This window comes from Amia ocellicauda, unplaced genomic scaffold (assembly GCF_036373705.1).
Source record: "Amia ocellicauda isolate fAmiCal2 unplaced genomic scaffold, fAmiCal2.hap1 HAP1_SCAFFOLD_26, whole genome shotgun sequence".
NCBI classification, from domain to species: Eukaryota; Metazoa; Chordata; class Actinopteri; order Amiiformes; family Amiidae; genus Amia; species Amia ocellicauda.
In genome coordinates this window covers 1,116,030-1,141,595 of record NW_027102823.1, presented here as the reverse complement: position 1 = coordinate 1,141,595, position 25,566 = coordinate 1,116,030, and the positions used below count along the sequence as shown (strand labels likewise).

Genomic DNA, 25,566 nt, shown 5'->3' with positions numbered 1-25,566 from the left:
TGTTTTTTATTTACCATTGTCTTTTAGGTGGAAAAGTTCCCAGGCACTGGAGTTTACATTGACAAACTGTCCTGGATCCTTGCAGAGAGGTGCAGCACGAATACGTCATATGCAAGAACCCTGACGGTTGCTGTCTTTGACTTTCCAACATTACTAAAGAGCAATCTTCGTGGTGGTGGCAGCAAGAGAGATCCAACTTCGGAGACATTAAGATCCTCATTGATGTTATTGAGGATCATATACAGCTGCCTTCGGAAGGACACGACGTGTTTCAGTTGCGGGGCTTTGCAGCCCAGCGGGACCCTCTTAATGCCGGACATCAGCTGCCCGAGCCGGTGCGGATGAACGGATGGACGTTAGACAGCGTTACCTTCCGGGCAGGAGCAGCGAGCGGCAACACCGGGGTGAAAGTGTCGTCTAACACTGTGCCATTAGCCACTAGCTGATTGAGCAGATCAGTGGTTTTTAAGAAGATAACAATGGCAGCAGACTTGATATTTTCACACCCTGCTACCTCCCCAACCGCTAACACACACTGCTCTAGGGGGCAGAACTGCACCGGAGCGATCTTGACTCCATGGCGTCGGGTCAGTTTTTCAAAAGACGCATTCAGGGGGTCCGACCCCCCGACCCGGGAAGAACTACCGGTACTCCCCCCTCCCCTCCCCTGTTCCCCCACAATAAGAAAAGCACTGAAAACAGAAGACAAAATAAACAAACTGAAAAAAGTAAAGCAACAAAAAAACGCAGCCAAAGGACAGAGCTCTCAGCAGCACTCCCGCTCACTGCAGACCCCTCCCACACACTCCCAGCTGAGAGAGAGAGAGAGAGAGAGAGAGAGAGAGAGAGAGTTAGTGTCTGTCTGTCTCTCTCTCTCTCTGTAGATGCATCATAGGGAACATATGTAACAATCTCTCTTTTTGTTTACCAAAAATGAGAATGAACGTATTTCAAGTGGGTGTTGCCTTGGTTGGAAACGTTTTAAGATTATTTATGAAGTGTAAAGTGGATTTGTCTCAGTTCTCCGTAGTTTTCAATGTATGTGCCATTCAGTAGCGTTCATGTTACAGATGTGCCCTATGCAGTGGTAGGGTCAATAAAATGTCAGTAAAACTTTATTTTAGCAATTATGGAGGGGAAGAACTGCAAATAGCGGGTCCCCACTAATTATCTAACTTACCAACAACGTTTAAAATTAGGTCTTGCGAAGCTGCCAAATAATGCTGTATAATCGTATGTGTCTTCATACACCGGCTGCTATAGTCTGATAGCTTTGATTATATATATATATATTTTCTCGTGAACCACAAATGCTATTTGCTTGATTTTTACAGAGTATGTTATAAATACCATTCTTATGAAGCCTGACAAATTGTATGCTGTAATTATGAATATTTTCAAATCATTTGTTTGTTTTTCCTAACATGTTACAAATGTTCCCTATGTGAAAGATGCATTATATCTTAATAACGTCTAAACAATTAAAGATATACAGATTATTATTTTTGGTAAAGTTATAATACATTGCTATTAACTATGTGTGTCAGTAAATGTTTAAATTTCCTAAAGGATTTTTATTGATCTTGCAAAATAAGTGTTTAGGGAACATTTGTAACATAGAGGTGGGTTAGCCACCGAGTAAGGGCAGCGGCTCCGGCTCCAGCACCGGCACCATGTCGCTGGAAAAGCGCTAAGTGAGCTCACAGTGAGCTCAGTGTAATGTCTGCTCTGGTGAGCTCACCTTGTGACCTAGTCGTGAGTTCACGTCTTCACTGGGTAGTCCTTGACAACTTAATTGACTCAAATCTTGGGCTTAATTGGTCAAAATGACCATTGGTTGAAGGTACTCAGGGACTGATGTGTAGAGAGACTTATTAAACCTGCAGGATTGTGGTTTTCCCAGATCAGAATTAACCAGATCACCACAAAGGAACATGGTAGGTGCTATTGCAACACAGATTACACAAATACATTGAAATCCAAGTTTGCAGTGGTCCTTGGGCCATTGTGTGGTGATCCAGATCACTTCAGCAGGAATTTTGCAGTGGTCTGGACTACAACTCTCTCTCTCTCTCTCTCTCTCTCTCTCTCTCTCTCTCTCAATTCAGTGCATTTGAATTGTCAAAGCAATTGGACATGCATACATACATACATACATATACACTCACCTAAAGGATTATTAGGAACACCTGTTCAATTTCTCATTAATGCAATTATCTAATCAACCAATCACATGGCAGTTGCTTCAATGCATTTAGGGGTGTGGTCCTGGTCAAGACAATCTCCTGAACTCCAAACTGAATGTCTGAATGGGAATGAAAGGTGATTTAAGCAATTTTGAGCGTGGCATGGTTGTTGGTGCCAGACGGGCCGGTCTGAGTATTTCACAATCTGCTCAGTTACTGGGATTTTCACGCACAACCATTTCTAGGGTTTACAAAGAATGGTGTGAAAAGGGAAAAACATCCAGTATGCGGCAGTCCTGTGGGCGAAAATGCCTTGTTGATGCTAGAGCTCAGAGGAGAATGGGCCGACTCGATTCAAGCTGATAGAAGAGCAACTTTGACTGAAATAACCACTCGCTACAACCGAGGTATGCAGCAAAGCATTTGTGATGCCACAACACGTACAACCTTGAGGCGGATGGGCTACAACAGCAGAAGACCCCACTGGGTACCACTCATCTCCACTACAAATAGGAAAAAGAGGCTACAATTTGCACAAGCTCACCAAAATTGGACAGTTGAAGACTGGAAAAATGTTGCCTGGTCTGATGAGTCTCGATTTCAGAGTCAGAATTTGGCGTAAACAGAATGAGAACATGGATCCATCATGCCTTGTTACCACTGTGCAGGCTGGTGGTGGTGGTGTAATGGTGTGGGGGATGTTTTCTTGGCACACTTTAGGCCCCTTAGTGCCAATTGGGCATCGTTTAAATGCCACGGCCCGTTGTTTCTGACCATGTCCATCCCTTTATGACCACCATGTACCCATCCTCTGATGGCTACTTCCAGCAGGATAATGCACCATGTCACAAAGGTCGAATCATTTCAAATTGGTTTCTTGAACATGACAATGAGTTCACTGTACTAAACTGGCCCCCACAGTCACCAGATCTCAACCCAATAGAGCATCTTTGGGATGTGGTGTGTAACGTTATGTTGGGTGTATTTGGATAAGAGTATTTGGGCTCTGAGCTGAAGCACGGATCTAAAGAAGACCTCTCCCCCCCAAAGTTATCAGATTTCCTTAGCTCATCAGCTTGGAACTGGTTTGCATCAAAGTGACAGTTTTGGGGAGGATGGCACCGAGAAGAGGCCAAATAGTTTGTTATTCTGCTATGAGATGTCTGGAGAAAGGGGCCTGTGGGTGATAAAAACTCTTTGAAGTGGATGAGAGCCGAAATCCCGACATAGAGCTACGAACCCAGGCCAACCGGCATTTCCAAAAGATGGCATAGATTGACATCAGTCATAAATCCAAAGTCACAAAAGATTAAGTCTGTTTTAGTTACTTGTGATAAATTGTTGATATCCTAAGCGTTGGCATTAGAGTCATTAGGTGATTAATCGAGTACTGTTCTGTTGGGTTGTTACTGAATAGCCAAAACAATGATTACCCAAATGTCCCCATGTGAAGCATTGATTGTTAAGGTACCAGGAACAGAGATTCCTGAATTCCTTGGACGCCTAGGCAGTTTGGACTTTGAAGTAGAGTCGCGTCGAACTCAGTTGGTAAACGACACTACGACGCAACTCGAAAAAGAGTCGATAGAGGTGATGAAAGTTATGGCTAGCTTAGCACTTGCGAGCTCAAGGGTAGTGAACTGGATCATAAGCAAGTTTGAAAAACTGAAAAAGCTAGGAGAAAAGTATGCTAAAGCGAAAGCAGAAAGAGCCAAACGGCATGGAATGGTTTTAGAATTTGAAGGAAAGCTAGATACTTGTGGAAAACAAGTCATTGTGTTGAATGCTGAAAAAGAGGACTTAATTGAACAGAGAGAGCAATTAGGAAATGATTTAAGACAATGTCAAGTTGAATTGGAAACAACTCTGATCCAAGTAAAAGGTCTGCAAAATGACAGATGTAAAGCGGTTGAAAATGAAAGGATAGTTTTGAAGGACCGGGATGTTTTGGAAATGCGTCTTTGCAAAACAGTCAGGGAGAAAGATTTGGGCACTGTAAAAATGGAGATACTCGAAGGCGAGGTCATACATTTAAAAAGGGACAGTGAAGAAATGAGGAGAGTAAATCAGGTGCTTAGGGGAGAACTCAAATCAACTGAAGTTGAAAATGAGCGTCTCAAGCAACAAATAGGGGCCCTGAAAGCTGCCTCTTGGTGGGCTGCAAAGCTGACACCTGACAGCATAAAGGAACAGCCGGAACCGGCCAATGCACGGAGTCGCACACCATCTCCACATTTAGGCCCCGGGTTGCCTCGTCCTGATCGTACCCCTCCCTGTAGTCTTTCTCCACCCAGGGTAAGAAGCTCGTCGCACAGACGAACTTCCTCTCCCGAGAGTCCAGACCGAAAGGTTAACATGCGCCAGTTGAGAGAACTGGCTAAAGATTGTGAAACCTTTAACCCAGCAGACAAGGAAGGAAATGTGGAAGCGTATATTAAGGACATTAAGTATGCTTTGAGTTTCTATCCTGAGGCTACGGAGAAGGAAAAGGTTCTCCTAATCCGCAAAACTACCTCTCGCCAAGTCCATTCTTGGATGGAGAGGCAAGGGTCCATGGTCTGCGATAGGTTTCAACGCTTGTGCAGAGCATTAGTTAGGGACTATTCCAGGTTCATTGATCCAGTGGCAGCAGTGACTGCCGCACACCAGATCAAACAGGGTAAGCATGAGTCCCCCCGTGATTACTATGAAAAGCTTAGGAAAACCTATTTTGCGGGTCAAGATCGACCCGGGGCCGAGGAAGAGGTGAGCTTTAAAGGGTTGTTTGTTGCTAATTTGTTCCCAACGATTAAGGAAATGATCATATTACATGCAGACGCAACGTATATGAACATAGCTGAAATTCGAAAAAATGGCACAGAAAGCTTGGGAAAGCAAGTACAATAGCACTTCTGATCGTAAAGATTCAAGCACCCAAGTACTGGCAAGGCGCTCTGAGAGCCCTATTTCTCCACTGGAGTTAGAGGGGACAGAGATTCAAAGAAGGAAAGAACCTCCCAAGGATGGAATCCAAGACACCCAGGCTTACAATAAAAAAAAGAAATCTGCTCCTAGCCTAGGTGGGTTAACTCAGTCTCTGAGCAATGTTGCAGTTTCTGAGCTACTGCTACGCTTAGCTCTGCTCCCTTTGCCCCCTCTTCCCAAACTGGAAGTTAGTAGCCAGGGTAAAGGGCCGGACTCGCCACCTAAGGAATGACTAGCTCTGGAACCACCCCCTGTCCCCGCCTCTGTGTTTTTGATTGGATGTGAGGAACAGCAGGGGGGTTTCTCTGACACATCAGCCCACTGGGACCTCCCAGTGGGGGAAGTTGCCTGCAGGCAAGCTGAACCTTTGGTGATGTTACTGGGTGATCTGACACAGAGAGGCAGAGCCAAGCAAGTTTACATAGAAGTGACCATTGAGAATGTGTGGGAGTGAGGAGCCTTGTTGGACACTGGGGCTGAAATTTGTTTAATGTCTGCCACCACAATGGGCAACCTGAAACAAATTATGGAAACCTCAGACCAACGACTGAAAGTGGAAGCTTGTAGTGTGAACATTACAAGTTACACAGAGACTAAGGCACAGCTCACTCAAAAGGCATTGTTAGAGTTCACCTTTGGGAAGATTAAGTTGGTTCATCCAGTTTATATTTCCAAATTTGAAACAGAGAAGTTGATCATTGGTCAGGATCTATTGAACAGGTTGTGGGCTCAAGTTGAATCACCAAAGCCGGTGGAATTGAATGACAGATATGATACAGCCACCAAGGTACAACTTCCCAATGAGACCATTTTTTGTGCATGTCCCTAAAGGGGGCACCGGCTTACCATGTAAGCCAACCATTCGAACCCAGGTCCCTACCAACTATTATAGACATAGTGAAGGTCAGGTGCCTGAATAACACCTGAATTCCCAGTCACCTCCCTCTGTTAATCAACTTCCACCTATTGGTTACCGTCAGTAACCATACTCAATACTGAGTAATACCAATTGTTTTTTTGTTTTAATGTACTTGTGTTATAATATGTAACCTGTATATGTGCTAGTATAGGATTGTCAATTTGATTGGAATACATTCTGCTTAAATAATGAACTATTAGTTTGTTTTCTTTGATTTCTCGGGGTCATGAATGGTGAAGTCCACTGTTGAATTCTGTTACATAACTTTGAGATAAATGCTTAACGTCTTATTTTGTCTTGAAGGGGATAACGTCCCAGTCGACCTCAGTCCCATTCAAGAAAGGGGGTATGTAGCGTTATGTTGGGTGTATTTGGATAAGAGTATTTGGGCTCTGAGCTGAAGCACGGATCTAAAGAAGACCTCTCCCCCCCAAAGTTATCAGATTTCCTTAGCTCATCAGCTTGGAACTGGTTTGCATCAAAGTGACAGTTTTGGGGAGGATGGCACCGAGAAGAGGCCAAATAGTTTGTTATTCTGCTATGAGATGTCTGGAGAAAGGGGCCTGTAGGTGATAAAAACTCTTTGAAGTGGATGAGAGCCGAAATCCCGACATAGAGCTACGAACCCAGGCCAACCGGCATTTCCAAAAGATGGCATGGATTGACATCAGTCATAAATCAAGCCCCCCTCCAATAGGACACTGGGGGCTGAAACCGAAATCCAATCTCAAGAACTCAGGAACCAATCACCTATTGATCTGACAGACTATAAAGGACAAACACGGCCTTTCTTTCTCTCTCTCTCTCACCTGAACCAGTAACTCGCTGCCACAGCTCAACCTGTAGCTCTGTTGCCCGAACCGGAACCAGAAACCAACCAAGTCTTTGCCGGCAACAGAAGAGTTAAACTGGGAGAAGGAGATTGAGCCGTACAAAGAATTCTTTTAAAGGACTTTATTAAATAAAGAACTTTACAGACTGCGCTGCCCGCCTGTGCCCACCTGATCAGTGGAGTTTTACAGCTGGACAAATGACTAAGTCGACTGAATACGAAAGTGTCAGTCATTTAAATAGCTATTTGAGTTTTAAGAAACTTGACCCTTGGAACAAACAGGGCCCTGCTTTCCTCAAAGACTTTGTCTTCAAGTAACTACGGTGGAACCCTGCTTACAAAGAAGATTTTGTGCACAACCTTGGAGCCTTCAAACCAGTGGAAAATCTGTTTGGAAACGACTCTACTTTCGCGAAACCCCAACTTCCAGGTGCATCGACTGAGTGGAAGTTCTTGGACAAAGCCGAACCGGACTTCCTTTGTTCCAAACCACACGGACCTCGTGCCGTGTGCTGTTATCTGAGCCCGAAGGCAGAGAGGCCTCTCTGCGACGAAGTTCAGATAAGTTTAACAGTTTGGAGTTCATGATTCATGACATTTGAGAAATCAATTAGAAATGTTAATCTGTGATTCATAACTCTAGAATGTGTAATATCATTTAGTTTTCTTAAATATAAATGTGTGTTGCATTCAACTGTTTTGTTGATAATTTTAGAAATAAAATCTGTCAACGCCGAGAAATATCTTCTCATTCCTGTTTAACTGTTTAGTCTGAAATTGACACAAGTTAATAGACACCAGATTATAGGTGGCCCTGCCTATCCTTAATCATTGAATAATAATCAGTTAAGGGAAATTGTGGTAACAAGTAATGATAGGATCTTTCTCTCCACCTAAACGTTAATGAGACTGATATATATATAACGAGAAGTTACCTGACATAAATACTAACCTGCGTAGTTATTTAATGTCTGACTAATAATACTAACAAGAGACTCACCTTCATCTTACTAACTGGTATTGTAGTCAATGTGTTTATAACCTCTTTTGTTTAACGATTTGTGTTATCATATGCGATCCCATGGTCTTTGATTTGGTCACGGAAGTGATTTGTCTTTGATTTGTTGATATAGAGTTGAATTTTAATTAGTTTTTCCCTTTTGTATAATTAGTGTAGTGCTACATTTAGTCTTTGTTTTGAATAAATTTGACAATTTATATCTTTGGAATTGGTGTCTGCGTCCAATTATTACAGAAATTGAGTTCTACAAGATTCCAGGATTCGTGATAAGGTGATACTATAAATTCACTTCTTTAATTGAAATTTATAAGTGTACCTTACGCTACAGGTGGAACGGGAGCTTCGTGCCCTGGATGTGCATCCCACAAATCTCCATCAACTGCAAGATGCTATCCTATCAATATGGGCCAACATTTCTAAAGAATGCTTTCAGCACCTTGTTGAATCAATGCCACGTAGAATTAAGGCAGTTCTGAAGGCGAAAGGGGGTCAAACACAGTATTAGTATGGTGTTCCTAATAATCCTTTAGGTGAGTGTATATGGAAAAGGAACAATATGTGTACATCTCTGCATATGGTGCCCTAACAGATGTGCAAGTTACATGACAGACAGACACTCACACACACTTTCAAAGACAGACAGACAGACAGACACTCACACACACTTTCACACACTCACTTTCACAGACAGACAGACACAGACACAGACACACTCACTTTCACACAGAGACAGGCACATTTTCACACAGAGACAGACACACAAACACACACAAACAGACACAGACACACATACTTTGACAGACAGACAGACAGACACATGCATATTATGGGTCTTTGTTGGGTAGTGAAATGGGTAGCATCAGTCGCAGTGTGGGTAATGTCAGGGAGCCAATCATAGTCCCCGTTATTTGCATATCGTGGCGCAAAGCATTCTGGGAAAAGCAACTAAACACGTTTAGTCATGTATTTGTCCATAGTTTACACATGAGATGAAAGAGACAGTATGACGTATTGAGCACCTGGGATTCCTCATGTGTATGTGAGGGGCAGAGGAACCGGATCCCAAGTGTGCGTCCCAGGTGCTATAGGTTTCAAAGCATGCAGGGGAAAAGGCACCCCACCCTGACACCTATAGAAGACTGGATAGGGAGATATAAATAGCAATAGGGAGACTCTTGTACTTGGTGTGGCTCTATCCATATAGTGGGGCCAGCAGCCACTTAGCAGGTGCAGCAATAGAAGCTCAGCCTGGGGAGACTGGATTTAGCATTTCCTCTCCATTTTGATAACTATCCATAATCATTTCTGCAAAATACTTCTATGATACCTATGTATGTTTTTTACTTGTACTATATTATACTATCAAGTATCAGTGTACACATACAATGTGACCTGTTACATTAATACAGAGGCCACGGAAGGCCAGATCACTAATAGCCACTGTCCCCTGATATTACACTTTTTTACAATCACTTTGGCACTCATTTCAGAACCTTGATGTCATTTTTCAAAACTCTAGACACTAAACTCACACCCGATGATCAAAATGCACATTTTTCAAAACTCTAACACTTTTTTACAATTGCTTGGATACAATACACATCAACCTCAGATCATTTGTTCATTGAACTAAAATGACACAACTTAACATCAAAGTATTACCATTTCAAAATGCAATTCACACATTACATCTGAGATCACTGTCTATTCATTTCATTACAAAGATCTAACTATCAATTGATACAGCTGCTCAAAATGATAAGTGACTGTTGCATTACTCTTAATGCATAGTTTTATGGAAACTGACAAACAGTATTCCATGTTTCGATCATGAAAGTTTCAGGATAATGAGATCCATTGACATCAATAACCGAGGAGCATGGTTTCTTAGGGTTACCATAGACTTGACTGTGTCTTCTTGTTTGTGAAGGAACAGGACTGTGTTTTCCTGTCTGGGTTCCCGCAGGCTTAAGTGTGTTTGTAAACTGCAGCGTAGGTTTGACCTACTATTAGAAAAAAAAAAAAAAAGGAGCGCTAATTAATTGTTCAATATCTGATACGCCGGTGATAATATAAAATAACATGTTTATAGTTTATAGAAGTTTATAGTGTTTATGGTAAATGAAGAAAAGTCATTAAGTTATATACAAGTTCTATAAATGCAAACATTGAAAAGCATGTTTGTTGTTATTCCTATATAGGATTTAGTATTATTTGTGTTTTCTTGTTTTTTGCTATGTTTTCTCCCCTGTCGTTTATTGTTATTTTGCGGGCTTGCACGCCTTGGTTGTTGTGTACAAAACGATACATAGAAAATGGGAAAACGTGTTACTGTGTGGGAACAGCTCTAGTAAGACGGGCGACCCGCCACTTAAAGGTACACATGTAAGGTACATGTATGATAACTATGGAGTGAAGCGGTGCGTTTGACTGGACAATAGGTGACAGAAAATTAAGGTTTCCAGAAGATGGGACTTTTGATTCAGATAGACTTGAGCACCTAAAAACGGTTTTGCAAAATTAAAAAAATATATATATATGTTTTTCAGTATAAATGACAGTCCTCAAGATACTGAAGGAAAATTACTAGATAAGTAATAAATAAGGGTAGTTTGAGACACTGCAGGTCAATATAACATGCCAACCAAAACCATGGTATCTGAATTTACTATGGATATAAATTAATATGTGTCTCTTTGTATGTTTGTACGTTTTCAGTTTGCGCAAGGTAAATGTCCATATTTTGACTTTTTCATGTACTGTATAGTCCAGAATATGACTAAGAGAGTCATAAGTCACAAATAGTTACAGAATGATAGCTAAAAAACGCCAGTTAAATATGTTGTAATAACAGACCTACAAGAAAGTCAGCATTTAACTGTACACAGAATGCTATTGCAAACAGAAATAATAATACAAAATTAAGTTATTTAAATAGGTCTTACGAATACAGAAGTTAAAAGTAACATGTTAGAAATGGAATTAGAGCCAAATTTAGAAATAGGAATCCGAGGCAACCACAAACATTCGGTGAAGGTTTCTTACATATTGATAAATAGATAACCAGATACTCCAGGAAATTAACGATGTGCTCATTTGGAAGCTATGAGTTCCACAATGAAGAGTTTTTAAATCCCTAGAAATAGATCCCTAAATACAATGTGTAGGTAAGAAATTAACTATTGATCAGTTCAATCTGGATTCGGGAACAGCTCTTCTGAACCTGTACTGGTGTAGATTGGACTTCAATAGGAGGAAGTGACACAATAAAGACATGAGCCGCGCAGGAGGACAGTCTTAGTGCCCACGCAGGTTCTTAGTTGGGGAAATCATTGACTGGACACATTTTTTGAAAATGTGCTTTCCTGAAGTACCTGGACATCATTATTGAGATCAATGAAAAGGCTTATTTTCCAAAGATTAAATACATTCATTAACTACAATAATGTAGTGAAATGTATATAAATAGTAATAATACAAATCGATCAAATATAACTTGCATTTTCCTGTAAGAAATTAGGAATAGGAGAAAGAACAGCTGTTGGGATGCAGTGCGATGTTATCCAAAATTGAAAGCGGTTGAGAAAGGAGAGTTTGTTCTGTGTGAGACAAATGTACTGCCACGAGAGACTCTGATGGTGATTGACTGGAATATGAGGGAAAATAATGAAGTTACTACAGGTATAACTAAAGGTGTAACATAACTAATTTAATGAAACATAGTCATGGCAAGTTATAAAACTGTTTGGAAATAGTCCTTTCACAAACAGAAATACCCTATCAATTAGGAAGAGGGGGGCAGGGGGCAAGGGCCGTATGTGCTCCTCTGCTCCCCCTGTTCGCCTGAGCAGACAAGCAGCCTGAGATGAGAGAGAGAGAGAGAGAGAGAGAGAGAGAGAGAGAGAGAGAGAGAGAAGTCAGAGACAAGGCAGAGACTGTAAGTACGTGTAAGGGTTCATAACTTATTACAAACAGAGCAAGAGTGTAATGAATGGTAATTTACACTGCTTGTATTAATAATGATAATAATATTGATGTTGATACAGACGAATACGTCACATACTAGATGACAACCGCATAAAACTAATAATAATGAAAATAGGAATAATAGGAGTATGGAAATAATTTCAAATTATGGTTTATTGGTAAAAAATGAATTGAGAAACAAAGATTAATAACTGCCATCATTTACCCAACTACTATTAACTATGGTGTTGAAGGAGCTGCTGTAATAGTTATTGTAATGGTCTCAGGTATTTAAGTTAGATAAAAGGACAAAGATAAGCACATTGTTTTGAAACTTTGACAACTCCACACAAAAAGAGTATCTACACTAGGAAGTAAAGCTGATTCAATAAACACAGGAGATATGATGCTGCTGACGACAGCTGAGTGCTGTACTGAAATAATTTGATAAATGAGATAAATTGGAATCAAGATTATTATTATTTTGAATTGTCCCTTTACTAGAAACCTTATAGATTGTGCGAATGTCAACTAATGTGATAGAGATGCCTTTTATAAGGACGATCTCTGATGTTGTGTGAACCACACATTGTGTCTTCAGACTGATTTATTCCACATGGCAGATATGCATATTATGAATCGTGTCCTGAAGGAACCGATGTCTGACCCATATGGAGAAGATGCTGGTGTTCTTGTTGAGACACAGTAGGCCAAGGGCGCGGCTTTAAAGACAGCCTCACAGCAACTTGAACAGACCAATGCTGAGGTCCACTACGCTGAAGTGATGCTTGACTCAGTGGAGAAATAAGTTAAAATACTATAATTAAAGGTTTTCCAGATTATAGGAATCTACAATATATTGTGAAACTGCTCAGATGACGTCCGCAGTAGCACATATTCTTCTATTGATAGTTTAATTTATAATGTACTATTAGTGGAGATGTCACATTATTCAAATGAATAGAATGACAGCCATGAAGTCAGAATCAGTCCATTGCCCTTCACTTAAGATTTGTACAATGTATAATGTTTATAAATCAAAACGCAACAAATATATGTACAATACAGTTTACAAACTGAATTTGTAAAAAAGAATGTTTTGCTGACTTTTGTATTCTCTTTGAAGCAACAAAATGTATGTGTTATCTATGTCGTAACTAGGGTTTGACTTTTATGACCTGGGGCTGGATGAAATTTAATTTGAGATGCACTGTAAAAGCTCCAGGAAATTGCAACTGGCCACTGCACCTTCCATAAGAGAGCTCAAACATTTGCTAATGCATTGGTCTAATATATGCAAACAAACAGGACTCAAACGTCCAGATCCCCTTCCTATAGTCCTAATGACAATGAAATCGTCAGCAAATTGAGAAAAACAGGTCTTTCTCCGTGTGAGATTATTATGGGATGACTTATGAGACTCTCCATCACTCCTCCATTGTCTGTAAGGGAAATGGACATCCACTCGATGGATGATGCTATGTTGTCTTTTTGTATGGGACTAACACGTGCTTTCGAAGCTGTCCATTCACAGATGAAAGCCGCCCAGACTGAACCATCCCAGCAGGTTTACCACCCCTTCCAGCAAGATGACTGTGTATATCAAAGCACACAAGAGAAAGTCCTCCCAACAGCCCAGGTGGACAGGGCCCTACCAGGTGCTCCTGACCACCCACACAGCTGTGAAGTGCCTAGGAACGACGACATGGATCCACTCCTCACACTGCAAACTTGCCAATCGAGGCGATCAGCACAACCCTGGTGGAGAACAGAGGGATAAAGGAATTGTTCTTCCACATCAGATTTGACATTACTGTATGTATGCAGGCCCTTGTAATTGCTTTTCCAATACTGCCAACTGGTTATTGATGATTGATTTCACATTGTGGTACGAGTATCGAGTGAAATGCGTGCTATCCACCTCAACAACACAGCGATAACATGGAGCCGGCAGGTGATCCAGGTCACAATAGAGGTCAAGCAGTGGGAGGAGGAAGACGTGGTGGTCAAAGGTGTAGCGTAAGGTACACTTATAAAATTCAATTAAAGAAGTGAATTTATAGTATCACCTTATCACGAATCCTGGAATCTTGTAGAACTCATTTTCTGTAATAATTGGATGCAGACACCAATTCCAAAGATATAAATTGTCAAATTTATTCAAAAACAAAGACTAAATGTAGCACTACACTAATTATACAAAAGGGAAAAACTAATTAAAATTCAACTCTAGATCAACAAATCAAAGACAAATCACTTCCGTGACCAAATCAAAGACCATGGGATCGCATATGATAACACACAAATCATTAAACAAAAAAGGTTATAAACACATTGACTACAATACCAGTTAGTAAGACGAAGGTGAGTCTCTCATTAGTATTGTTAGTCAGACATTCAATAACTATGCAGGTTAGTATTTATGTCAGGTAACTTCTCGTTATATATATATATATATCAGTCTCATTAACGTTTAGGTGGAGAGAAAGATCCTATCATTACTTGTTACCACAATTTCCCTTAACTGATTATTATTCAATGATTAAGGATAGGCAGGGCCACCTATAATCTGGTGTCTATTAACTTGTGTCAATTTCAGACTAAACAGTTAAACAGGAATGAGAAGATATTTCTCGGCGTTGACAGATTTTATTTCTAAAATTATCAACAAAACAGTTGAATGCAACACACATTTATATTTAAGAAAACTAAATGATATTACACATTCTAGAGTTATGAATCACAGATTAACATTTCTAATTGATTTCTCAAATGTCATGAATCACAAACTCCAAACTGTTAAACTTATGTGAACTTCGTCGCAGAGAGGCCTCTCTGGCTTCGGGCTCAGATAACAGCACACGGCACGAGGTCCGTGTGGTTTGGAACAAAGGCAGTCCGGTTCGGCTTTGTCCAAGAACTTCCACTCAGTCGATGCACCTGGAAGTTGGGGTTTCGCGAATGTAGAGTCTTTTCCAAACAGATTTTCCACTGGTTTGAAGGCTCCAAGGTTGTGCACAAAATCTTCTTTGTAAGCAGGGTTCCACCGTAGTTACTTGAAGACAAAGTCTTTGAGGAAAGCAGGGCCCTGTTCGTTCCAAGGGTCAAGTTTCTTAAGACTCAAATAGCTATTTAAATGACTTTCGTATTCAGTCGACTTAGTCAATTGTCCAGCTGGATGGCTGGGCACAGGCGGGCAGCGCAGTCTGTAAAGTTCTTTATTTAATAAAGTCCTTTAAAAGAATTCTTCGTACGGCTCAATCTCCTTCTCCCAGTTTAACCCTTCTGTTGCTGGTAAAGACTTAGTTGGTTTCTGGTTCCGGTTCTGGCAACAGAGATACAAGTTGAGCTGTGGCAGCGAGTTACTGGTTTAGGTGAGAGAGAGAGAGAGATGCCGTGCGTTACCCTTTATACGCCTGTCAGATCAATAGGTGATTGGTTCTTTAGTTTGTGAGATTGGATTTCGGCTTCAGCCCCCAGTGTCCTATTGGAGGGGGGCTTGATTTATGACTGATGTCAATCCATGCCATCTTTTGGAAATGCCGGTTGGCACGGGTTCGTAGCTCTGTGTCGGGATTTCGGCTCTCGTCCATTTCAAAGAGTTTTTATTTCCTACAGGCCCCCTTCCCCAGACATCTCACAGCAGGGATTCCAAGCTATTTGGCCCATTCTTGGTGCCATCCTCCCAAGACTGTCACTTTGATGTAAACCAGTTCACATGCTGATGAGTTAAGGAAATCTGATAAATTTGGGGGGGAGAGGTCTTCTTTAGATCAGTGCTTCAGCTCAGAGCTAAAATGCTCTTATCAGAATACACCCAACATAACGCTACACTGGTTAATTCTGTTCTGGGAAAACCACAATCCTGCAGGTTTAATAAGTCTCTCTACACATCAGTCCCTGAGTACCTTCAACCAATGGTCATTTTGACCAATTAAGCCCAAGAATTGAGTCAATTAAGTTGTCAAGGACTACCCAGTGAAGACGTGAACTCACGACTAGGTCACACTGTGAGCTCACCAGAGCAGACATTACACTGAGCTCACTGTGAGCTCACTTAGCGCTTTTCCAGCGACATGGTGCCGGTGCTGGAGCCGGAGCTGCTGCTCGGCCTGGGATCCAGCTGATCTTTTTTGAACCGGCCCGCTTTTCCACCGGTTTTGACGTCACTGGATGTGGGCGTTCCCAAGCATGGAGTAGAAGTGGAGAAACACAGCAATAGTAATCAGCACCGAGGCGACTGCGTCTTTAAACCCCATTTAACATCACAATCAAACTCATTCCGCGTCTATGGCAAATCGTAACCCTAATGTTACAAATGTTCCCTAAATATGTGTTTTGCAGAATACACAAGCAAACGTTATGGAATATCAGCATTTTATCGACACACATGATAGAACTTATTGTTCTTTAACATTGATGAGAATAATTAACATGAATAAACTTACTGCTGAAGATGTAACCCTTACCCAGTGGCTAACCCTAACTATGTTACAAATGTTCCCTAAACACTTATTTTGCAGGATCAATAAAAAATTGTTAGGATTTTTTAAACTTTTACTGACACACATAGTTAATAGCAATGTGTTATAACTTTACCGAAAATAATAATCTGTATATCTTTAATTGTTTAGACGTTATTAAGATATAATGCATCTTTCACATAGGGAACATTTGTAACATGTTAGGAAAAACAAACAAATGATTTGAAAATATTCATAATTACAGCATACAATTTGTCAGGCTTCATAAGAATGGTATTTATAACATACTCTGTAAAAATCAAGCAAATAGCATTTGTGGTTCACGAGAAAATATATATATATATATATATATAATCAAAGCTATCAGACTATAGCAGCCGGTGTATGAAGACACATACGATTATACAGCATTATTTGGCAGCTTCGCAAGACCTAATTTTAAACGTTGTTGGTAAGTTAGATAATTAGTGGGGACCCGCTATTTGCAGTTCTTCCCCTCCATAATTGCTAAAATAAAGTTTTACTGACATTTTATTGACCCTACCACTGCATAGGGCACATCTGTAACATGAACGCTACTGAATGGCACATACATTGAAAACTACGGAGAACTGAGACAAATCCACTTTACACTTCATAAATAATCTTAAAACGTTTCCAACCAAGGCAACACCCACTTGAAATACGTTCACTCTCATTTTTGGTAAACAAAAAGAGAGATTGTTACATATGTTCCCTATGATGCATCTACAGAGAGAGAGAGACAGACAGACACTAACTCTCTCTCTCTCTCTCTCTCTCTCTCTCTCTCTCTCTCTCTCTCTCTCAGCTGGGAGTGTGTGGGAGGGGTCTGCAGTGAGCGGGAGTGCTGCTGAGAGCTCTGTCCTTTGGCTGCGTTTTTTTGTTGCTTTACTTTTTTCAGTTTGTTTATTTTGTCTTCTGTTTTCAGTGCTTTTCTTATTGTGGGGGAACAGGGGAGGGGAGGGGGGAGTACCGGTAGTTCTTCCCGGGTCGGGGGGTCGGACCCCCTGAATGCGTCTTTTGAAAAACTGACCCGACGCCATGGAGTCAAGATCGCTCCGGTGCAGTTCTGCCCCCTAGAGCAGTGTGTGTTAGCGGTTGGGGAGGTAGCAGGGTGTGAAAATATCAAGTCTGCTGCCATTGTTATCTTCTTAAAAACCACTGATCTGCTCAATCAGCTAGTGGCTAATGGCACAGTGTTAGACGACACTTTCACCCCGGTGTTGCCGCTCGCTGCTCCTGCCCGGAAGGTAACGCTGTCTAACGTCCCTCCGTTCATCCGCACCGGCTCGGGCAGCTGATGTCCGGCATTAAGAGGGTCCCGCTGGGCTGCAAAGCCCCGCAACTGAAACACGTCGTGTCCTTCCGAAGGCAGCTGTATATGATCCTCAATAACATCAATGAGGATCTTAATGTCTCCGAAGTTGGATCTCTCTTGCTGCCACCACCACGAAGATTGCTCTTTAGTAATGTTGGAAAGTCAAAGACAGCAACCGTCAGGGTTCTTGCATATGACGTATTCGTGCTGCACCTCTCTGCAAGGATCCAGGACAGTTTGTCAATGTAAACTCCAGTGCCTGGGAACTTTTCCACCTAAAAGACAATGGTAAATAAAAAACAAGTTTATCCCCAAACTATTCTTATATTATGTTAAGTGGAATACATTATCAGAAAGGCTGTGATTTTGTTACAGAAATGTGTTATTAAAGACCACAGTATGTCTCAATTCTAAGTTTATTAATTTACAGACATAATAAAGTCAGTGAATCTGTGACACCCATAATTCAATTACATTCTTATTATCAACTATAACTATGAATATAACTGATAATGTAGCATCATTAGATTGTTTACAACCAATATTTGTTTTCAATATATATATTTTTACCTTGTCTTTGTAATATTGTAGACCAAGAGTGTTATACCTGTTTTGGTGATTCTTTGTCAGATTCAGAACAATTTGCTGTGGGGCTGTCAGAACCACTTGATGGTGACACACTTTTGTCTTCATTGCTGATAAATGTGGCTTTTGTTACAATTTTTTTCAGATTGTCCAAAAGGTCTGGAATCTCTGGAGAAAAAAACCTTAGTATTAAATGATAATCATTTCTAGTAATATATTTAATGCAAAGTGAAAACAAAACCATCAATGCCTGCAATTATACTTGAGAGACTTGCTCTATGTTATTGGCAAACTGACCTTTTTGTGGGTCATTAACATTAGCTACAAAAAAAATTAAAAAGATAAAATACAAGAATTTCCAGGTCTAATGTAATGCATATAGTCATTAATGTAGGATTATGAAGTTATGTTGAAAAACTTTATTTAATAATCAGTATTATTAAACTATTAGACAGTGCACATTAAGAGTCTGTATTGTGGTTCTAGATTACTTCAGTATGATCAACTATAATACATTACTCTGGAATCTAAATTACTGAAGAATAACATTTATCAAGGTAAGGAATTATTTGCTATAAATAAAAAAACTTACTATCAACCATACGGTTTCGAAGACATTGGTTTTCATTTTTAAGTCTTGTGTTTTCCTTTTCGAGCTGCTTAACGTTTTGCTGTAGCTCAACTTCACTGGACTCTTTAAATGTCTGTAGAATATGACGGGATCTAATTCTTGAAGCTCCATCGGTTTTCTTTCTTATTTTGTGCTGTATTCAGAGAGGAAAAGAGTTTAAAATGAAAATATATATATATATATATATATATGAATATGATTAAAAAAAAACAATCCTGCAATACATTTATTTAATATTTGCAGTAATTATCTCACCGGTAACTGTGGTTCATCAAGGTCACTATCATCTGAAATTTGAAGTTTTTTGTTTGGTTTAGGTACTCTCTTCATTTTAGGACAGGGCATTTTTGTTAGGTCATTAAGTTTTCTTCTTAGTTCGCCTTCTTTTCCTAAAATAAAAATAAAATAAATAAAACCCTGCATTATGTCCACAGATATTTGGGGATTATATTTATTTGTCATAAAAATACTGTGCTTTGACCATACAAATTAAGATGAACAGCCAACACTGAATCAAAACTGAAGTTAAATTATATCTGGTTTAATTTATTTTGTGATTTGGGGGATTTTATTGTAAAGCACAACACACAATAAATCGTTCTTACAAATGCCAGTCAAGTATGACGAGTTTTTAGCGCCCTCACCACCACCTACCATGTTATAAGAGTTTGTTAGACGTACAACACATTAATAACTTAAACATTCATTTCAAATATACTGTGATTGTATATATCAAATAGCATGTAAAGACTTTAATGTTTTTTTTTTTTAAATAAACATTGTTACCAGTCATAATGATCTGCGCTTCATGGACAGGCCATCCACCTTTTGGAGGTTTGTTCGTGTCTCTCCACTCTGCTCTGAAGTTTCGAGTCGTCTCTTCGTCATCATCAGCAATGCTGAATAAATCAAAATTGCGAAAGCAAGCAGTGGGAATCACGCTGTAAGAGTCTTTGTCGACCCCGCTTTCCCACTTCACCAACGCGTGCATCACCGCCATACTACCTTCACCTTCTCGTCCGTTTTTTCTGCGCGTTTTTCCCCCGACAAGTCACGGCACAAAAAACAGTCCCGCTCTGCATTCTGGTACTTGGCGCTCTTAATAACACCAACAGGGTGTAATCGCATAGACCACTCGAGTATAAAGTACTACATATCCCATCTGTTACAGTTTTTTTTCTTCTTCTGAAACTGCAAGCGCACTACATAAAGTTTGGCAAATGAAGAAATTTGGATGATGAGTTTACAATCTTATAAACAGTATTTAAGTAAACCTAGATATGCAATTCCAAAAAGAACAGCATCGAGATGGAGAAACAGGATACAAAAATAATAATACAATGTTTATACTTTTTGTATTTTAATTACAGTATGTAATTATTGCCTTTTGATTTACATTTACAGAAAAAGAACGGCGGCAAACGTGGACTACCCAACAAGAAGCAACAAAGTTACTAAAATATCAGATTCTCAGGTAAGCTTCATGCAGCCATACATGTATAATTATAAAATCAATCCAAAAAATAGACCTTGTTTACCCTACAACTGATTTGAGTGTTAATTCTATTTAAGATATAAAAAAATATTTTGTTTTCTGAACTAATAATCTGTGAACATTCTATTATCTCTATAATTTTAATTAATACATTTATTTTATTATTGGTGGAACATTATATTTTTCAGCTCAGATGATTTCACGTACCATCAATTTTTCTGTTAATAAATGTGCAAAAACAAATCAGATGGATAGGCCCCTACATATGAACATTAAGTTAAAGGCCTAGAGTGAGTGTTCTTCACTTCCAGTCATGGCGGGCCACAATCCAGCTCTTTGTAACTCATCAACAACCAAAGACCTGGGAAAAGGGTTAAATGGCTTCAGTTAAGCCAATTAGGTAATTAAGAGCTCAACTGGAAAAAAAACAGCAGGCATAGGGGTACTTTAGGACCACAGTCACTGATATAACCTACAATGTTGTTGTAATGAAAATCAGCAGACAGTGGGCCTCCTCCAGGACTAAGGTTGAGAAGCACTGGTCTTGAAGACCACAATAACAATCGACCTCAAGGGCTAGGGATATTCGAGGTGATGCTAAACCAGTCCTGAATGTTTAAATATAATGTTATTTTCTTGTAGTGTGCCGTTGCTGTTAATGCAACCAGTTATATTGAGCCATCAAATACAGAAGCTGACGAAAGACATCAACATGTAAATTTAGTTGTAAATTTAAAGTGTGTGTGAAAAGTATTTTGTATATGGAGATTAACCCATAGTTTCACAGATAAATTGTGGACCAGTGATATTCAGGATCTTCAAAACAAGTCCTGAATGCTCAAACTTAACACTTCTTTTTTTAGAGTGTCGTTGCTGTCAATCCAGCCAGTGATGTGGAGCCATCAGATACAGAAGCTGATGAAAAACAACATGTAAATTTCCTAAATTAATATGGTGCATCAAAATACTTATTTAGCACTTTCAACTGTTTCTTTGTGATTCCTAAAATTACTTTACAGGCTGGGGCTGGGGGAAGACACTGCGCCCGCCTGGAGAAGCCTGTACAAGCCCCCCTCAATAAGAGAGCTGGCAATCTGCAGTGGAGGGTGTTACACACCATTATTGCTGTCAATTCTTTTATTACTGTTCTTAACCCTGCTGTGTCCGACGCCTGCCCATTCTGTGCTCAGAGAGAGACCGTGTTTCACTGTTTCAGCACTTGCTCTCGGTTGTCACCCATTTTTAGTCTTTTAACTCGTCTTTTTACTGATCTTAACCTGATTTTTAACACAAAGGTTTTTATTTTAGGGGCGCGATACACCAGAAGGACCAAACGCCGAGAAAGATATTTCTCGGCGTTGACAGATTTTATTTCTAAAATTATCAACAAAACAGTTTAATGCAACTCACATTTATATTTAAGAAAACTAAATGATATTACACATTCTAGAGTTATGAATCACAGATTAACATTTCTAATTGATTTCTCAAATGTCATGAATCACAAACTCCAAACTGTTAAACTTATGTGAACTTCGTCGCAGAGAGGCCTCTCTGGCTTCGGGCTCAGATAACAGCACACGGCACGAGGTCCGTGTGGTTTGGAACAAAGGCAGTCCGGTTCGGCTTTGTCCAAGAACTTCCACTCAGTCGATGCACCTGGAAGTTGGGGTTTCGCGAATGTAGAGTCTTTTCCAAACAGATTTTCCATTGGTTTGAAGGCTCCAAGGTTGTGCACAAAATCTTCTTTGTAAGCATGGTTCCACCGTAGTTACTTGAAGACGAAGTCTTTGAGGAAAGCAGGGCCCTGTTTGTTCCAAGGGTCAAGTTTCTTAAGACTCAAATAGCTATTTAAGTGACTGACACTTTCGTATTCAGTCGACTTAGTCAATTGTCCAGCTGTAAAACTCCACTGATCAGGTGGGTCTGTAAAGTTATTTATTTAATAAAGTCCTTTAAAAGAATTCTTCGTACGGCTCAATCTCCTTCTCCCAGTTTAACTCTTCTGTTGCCGGCAAAGACTTGGTTGGTTTCTGATTCCGGTTCTGGCAACAGAGCTACAGGTTGAGCTGTGGCAGCGAGTTTCTGGTTCAGGTGAGAGAGAGAGAGAGAGAAAGACTGTCCGCTGTTCCTTATAGTCTGTCAGATCAGTAGGTGATTGGTCCCTGAGTTCTTGAGATTGGATTTCGGTTTCAGCCCCCAGTGTCCTATTGGAGGGAGGCTTTATTTATGACTGATGTCAATCCATGCCATCTTTTGGAAATGCCGGTTGGCCTGGGTTCGTAGCTCTATGTCGGGATTTCGGCTCTCATCCACTTCAAAGAGTTTTTATCACCTACAGGCCCCTTTCTCCAGACATCTCATAGCAGAATTCCAAACTATTTGGCCTCTTCTCGGTGCCATCCTCCCCAAAACTGTCACTTTGATGCAAACCAGTTCCAAGCTGATGAGCTAAGGAAATCTGATAACTTTGGGGGGGGAGAGGTCTTCTTTAGATCAGTGCTTCAGCTCAGAGCCCAAATGCTCTTATCCAAATACACCCAACATAACGCTACATATGTATGTATGTATGTATATATGTGTAGAAGGAAAATTAGAAATTATTTTCTTACACCTGTTTTTCTCTCTTGTATACTTAAGAAAGATACGGTCAAGCTAGAAGGTCAGCCCAGAAGATAGTTTGATTTCTGTTTGTTACTTACGATGAGAACCTTGGAGACATTGTCAAACGGTATGACCTACGTGCCTGTTCCCTAAAACCATGTGTTGACCTATGAACTCTGTTCTATAATGATATATGTTCTGCTTAGTTAGCCTTTAAGATAACATTGTAATGACTTTCTAGCATGTATGGATGTATGTATGTATGTATGTATATATATATATATATGTATGTATGTATGTCCAATTGCTTTGACAATACAAATGAATTGAATTGAGAGGAAGAGAGAGAGAGAGAGAGAGAAAGAGAGAGAGAGAGACAGACAGACAGACAGACAGACAGACAGACAGCTCAGCGATGACATCACGAGCCTCTCTCAGCTGACTGCTATGACATCACAGAGCACGTACATTCCGTTGCTTGTCGTCTGTCAACCACTCAGTCACTGCTAGCCAGACTGTCCCTAAGACAAAGTGTACAATACTTCAATTATATCTCCTCCAGACAGATAAAGAGTATTAAGAGCTACGATGAAGTTACCCAGGAGACGTAAAAAGCTTGCATCACCTGGTATTTCCTGGAGGTCACCCATCCAAGTACTAACCAGGCCCTGGCCCGTTTAGTTTCCAAGGTCTGACGAGATCGGGCACGTTCAGGACGGTGTGGCCGCAAGCCGAGATGCCTGGCTGCATGATGTCTCTTAAAGGCTGGCGGGTATTGACGGAATTTCCAGCAAAAAAAAATAAATAAAAAAATAAAAAAATGGAGGGAAAAATAACAGTGCAGCAAAGGGTGTTGACAGTTGCCGGGTACGTGTACATTTCTTCAATTGTATCTTCTCCTGACAGAATGAGAGTATTAAGAGCTACGATGAAGTTACCCAGGAGACGTAAAAAGCTTGCAGTACCTAGTTTTTCCAGGAGGTCACCAATCCAAGTACTGACCAGGTCCTGCCACGTTTTGCTTCCTAGATCTGACAAGATCGGGCGCGTTCAGGACGGTGTGGCCGCAAGCCAAAAAGCCTGTTTGCATGATGTCTCTTAAAGGCTGGCGGGTATTGACGGAACTTCCAGCAAAAAAAAGAAAAATGGAGGGAAAAATACCAGTGCAGCAAAGGGTGTTGAAAGTAGCCGGGTACGTGTACAATTCTTCAATTATATCTCCTCCAGACTGAAAGAGAGTATTACGAGCTACGATGAAGTTACCCAAGAGACGTATAAAGCTTGCAGCACCTGGTATTTCCAGGAGGTCACCCATCCAAGTACTGACCAGGACCTGCCCCGTTCAGCTTACGCGATCTGACGAGATCGAGCGCGTTCAGGACGGTGTGGACACAAGCCGAGAGGCCTGGCTGCATGATGTCTCTTAATGGTTGGCGGGTATTGACGGAACTTCCAGCAAAAAAAAAAAAAAAGAAAAACGGAGGGAAAAATATCAGTGCAGCAAAGGATGTTGAAAGTAGCCAGGTACGTGTACAATACTTCAATTATATCTCCTCCAGACAGAAAGAGAGTATTAAGAGCTACGATGAACTCACCTAAAGGATTATTAGGAACACCATACTAATACTGTGTTTGACCCCCTTTCGCCTTCAGAACTGCTTTAATTCTACGTGGCATTGATTCAACAAGGTGCTGAAAGCATTCTTTAGAAATGTTGGCCCATATTGATAGGATAGCATCTTGCAGTTGATGGAGATTTGTGTGATGCACATCCAGGGCACGAAGCTCCCGTTCCACCACATCCCAAAGATGCTCTATTGGGTTGAGATCTGGTGACTGTGGGGGCCAGTTTAGTACAGTGAACTCATTGTCATGTTCGAGAAACCAATTTGAAATGATTCGACCTTTGTGACATGGTGCATTATCCTGCTGGAAGTAGCCATCAGAGGATGGGTACATGGTGGTCAAAAAGGGATGGACATGGTCAGAAACAATGCTCAGGTAGGCCGTAGCATTTAAACGATGCCCAATTGGCACTAAGGGGCCTAAAGTGTGCCAAGAAGACATCCCCCACACCATTACACCACCACCACCAGCCTGCACAGTGGTAACAAGACATGATGGATCCATGTTCTCATTCTGTTTACGCCAAATTCTGACTCTACCATCTGAATGTCTCACCTCTTTTTCCTATTTGTAGTGGAGATGAGTGGTACCCGGTGGGGTCTTCTGCTGTTGTAGCCCATCCGCCTCAAGGTTGTACGTGTTGTGGCTTCACAAATGCTTTGCTGCATACCTCGTTTGTAACGAGTGGTTATTTCAGTCAAAGTTGCTCTTCTATCAGCTTGAATCAGTCGGCCCATTCTCCTCTGACCTCTAGCATCAACAAGGCATTTTCGCCCACAGGACTGCCGCATACTGGATGTTTTTCCCTTTTCACACCATTCTTTGTAAACCCTAGAAATGGTTGTGCGTGAAAATCCCAGTAACTGAGCAGATTGTGAAATACTCAGACCGGCCCGTCTGGCACCAACAACCAT

The 25,566-nt window shown here is 40.6% G+C and overlaps 3 pseudogenes; all 3 read right to left on the bottom strand.

The window, feature by feature from the left end:
• Nucleotides 1–23,639: 23,639 nt before the first annotated feature.
• On the bottom strand, nucleotides 23,640–23,758 carry LOC136727155 (uncharacterized; annotated as a pseudogene).
• Nucleotides 23,759–23,979: 221 nt separating this feature from the next.
• On the bottom strand, nucleotides 23,980–24,098 carry LOC136726836 (uncharacterized; annotated as a pseudogene).
• Nucleotides 24,099–24,304: 206 nt separating this feature from the next.
• On the bottom strand, nucleotides 24,305–24,423 carry LOC136726690 (uncharacterized; annotated as a pseudogene).
• Between the last annotated feature and the right edge of the window lie 1,143 nt (nucleotides 24,424–25,566).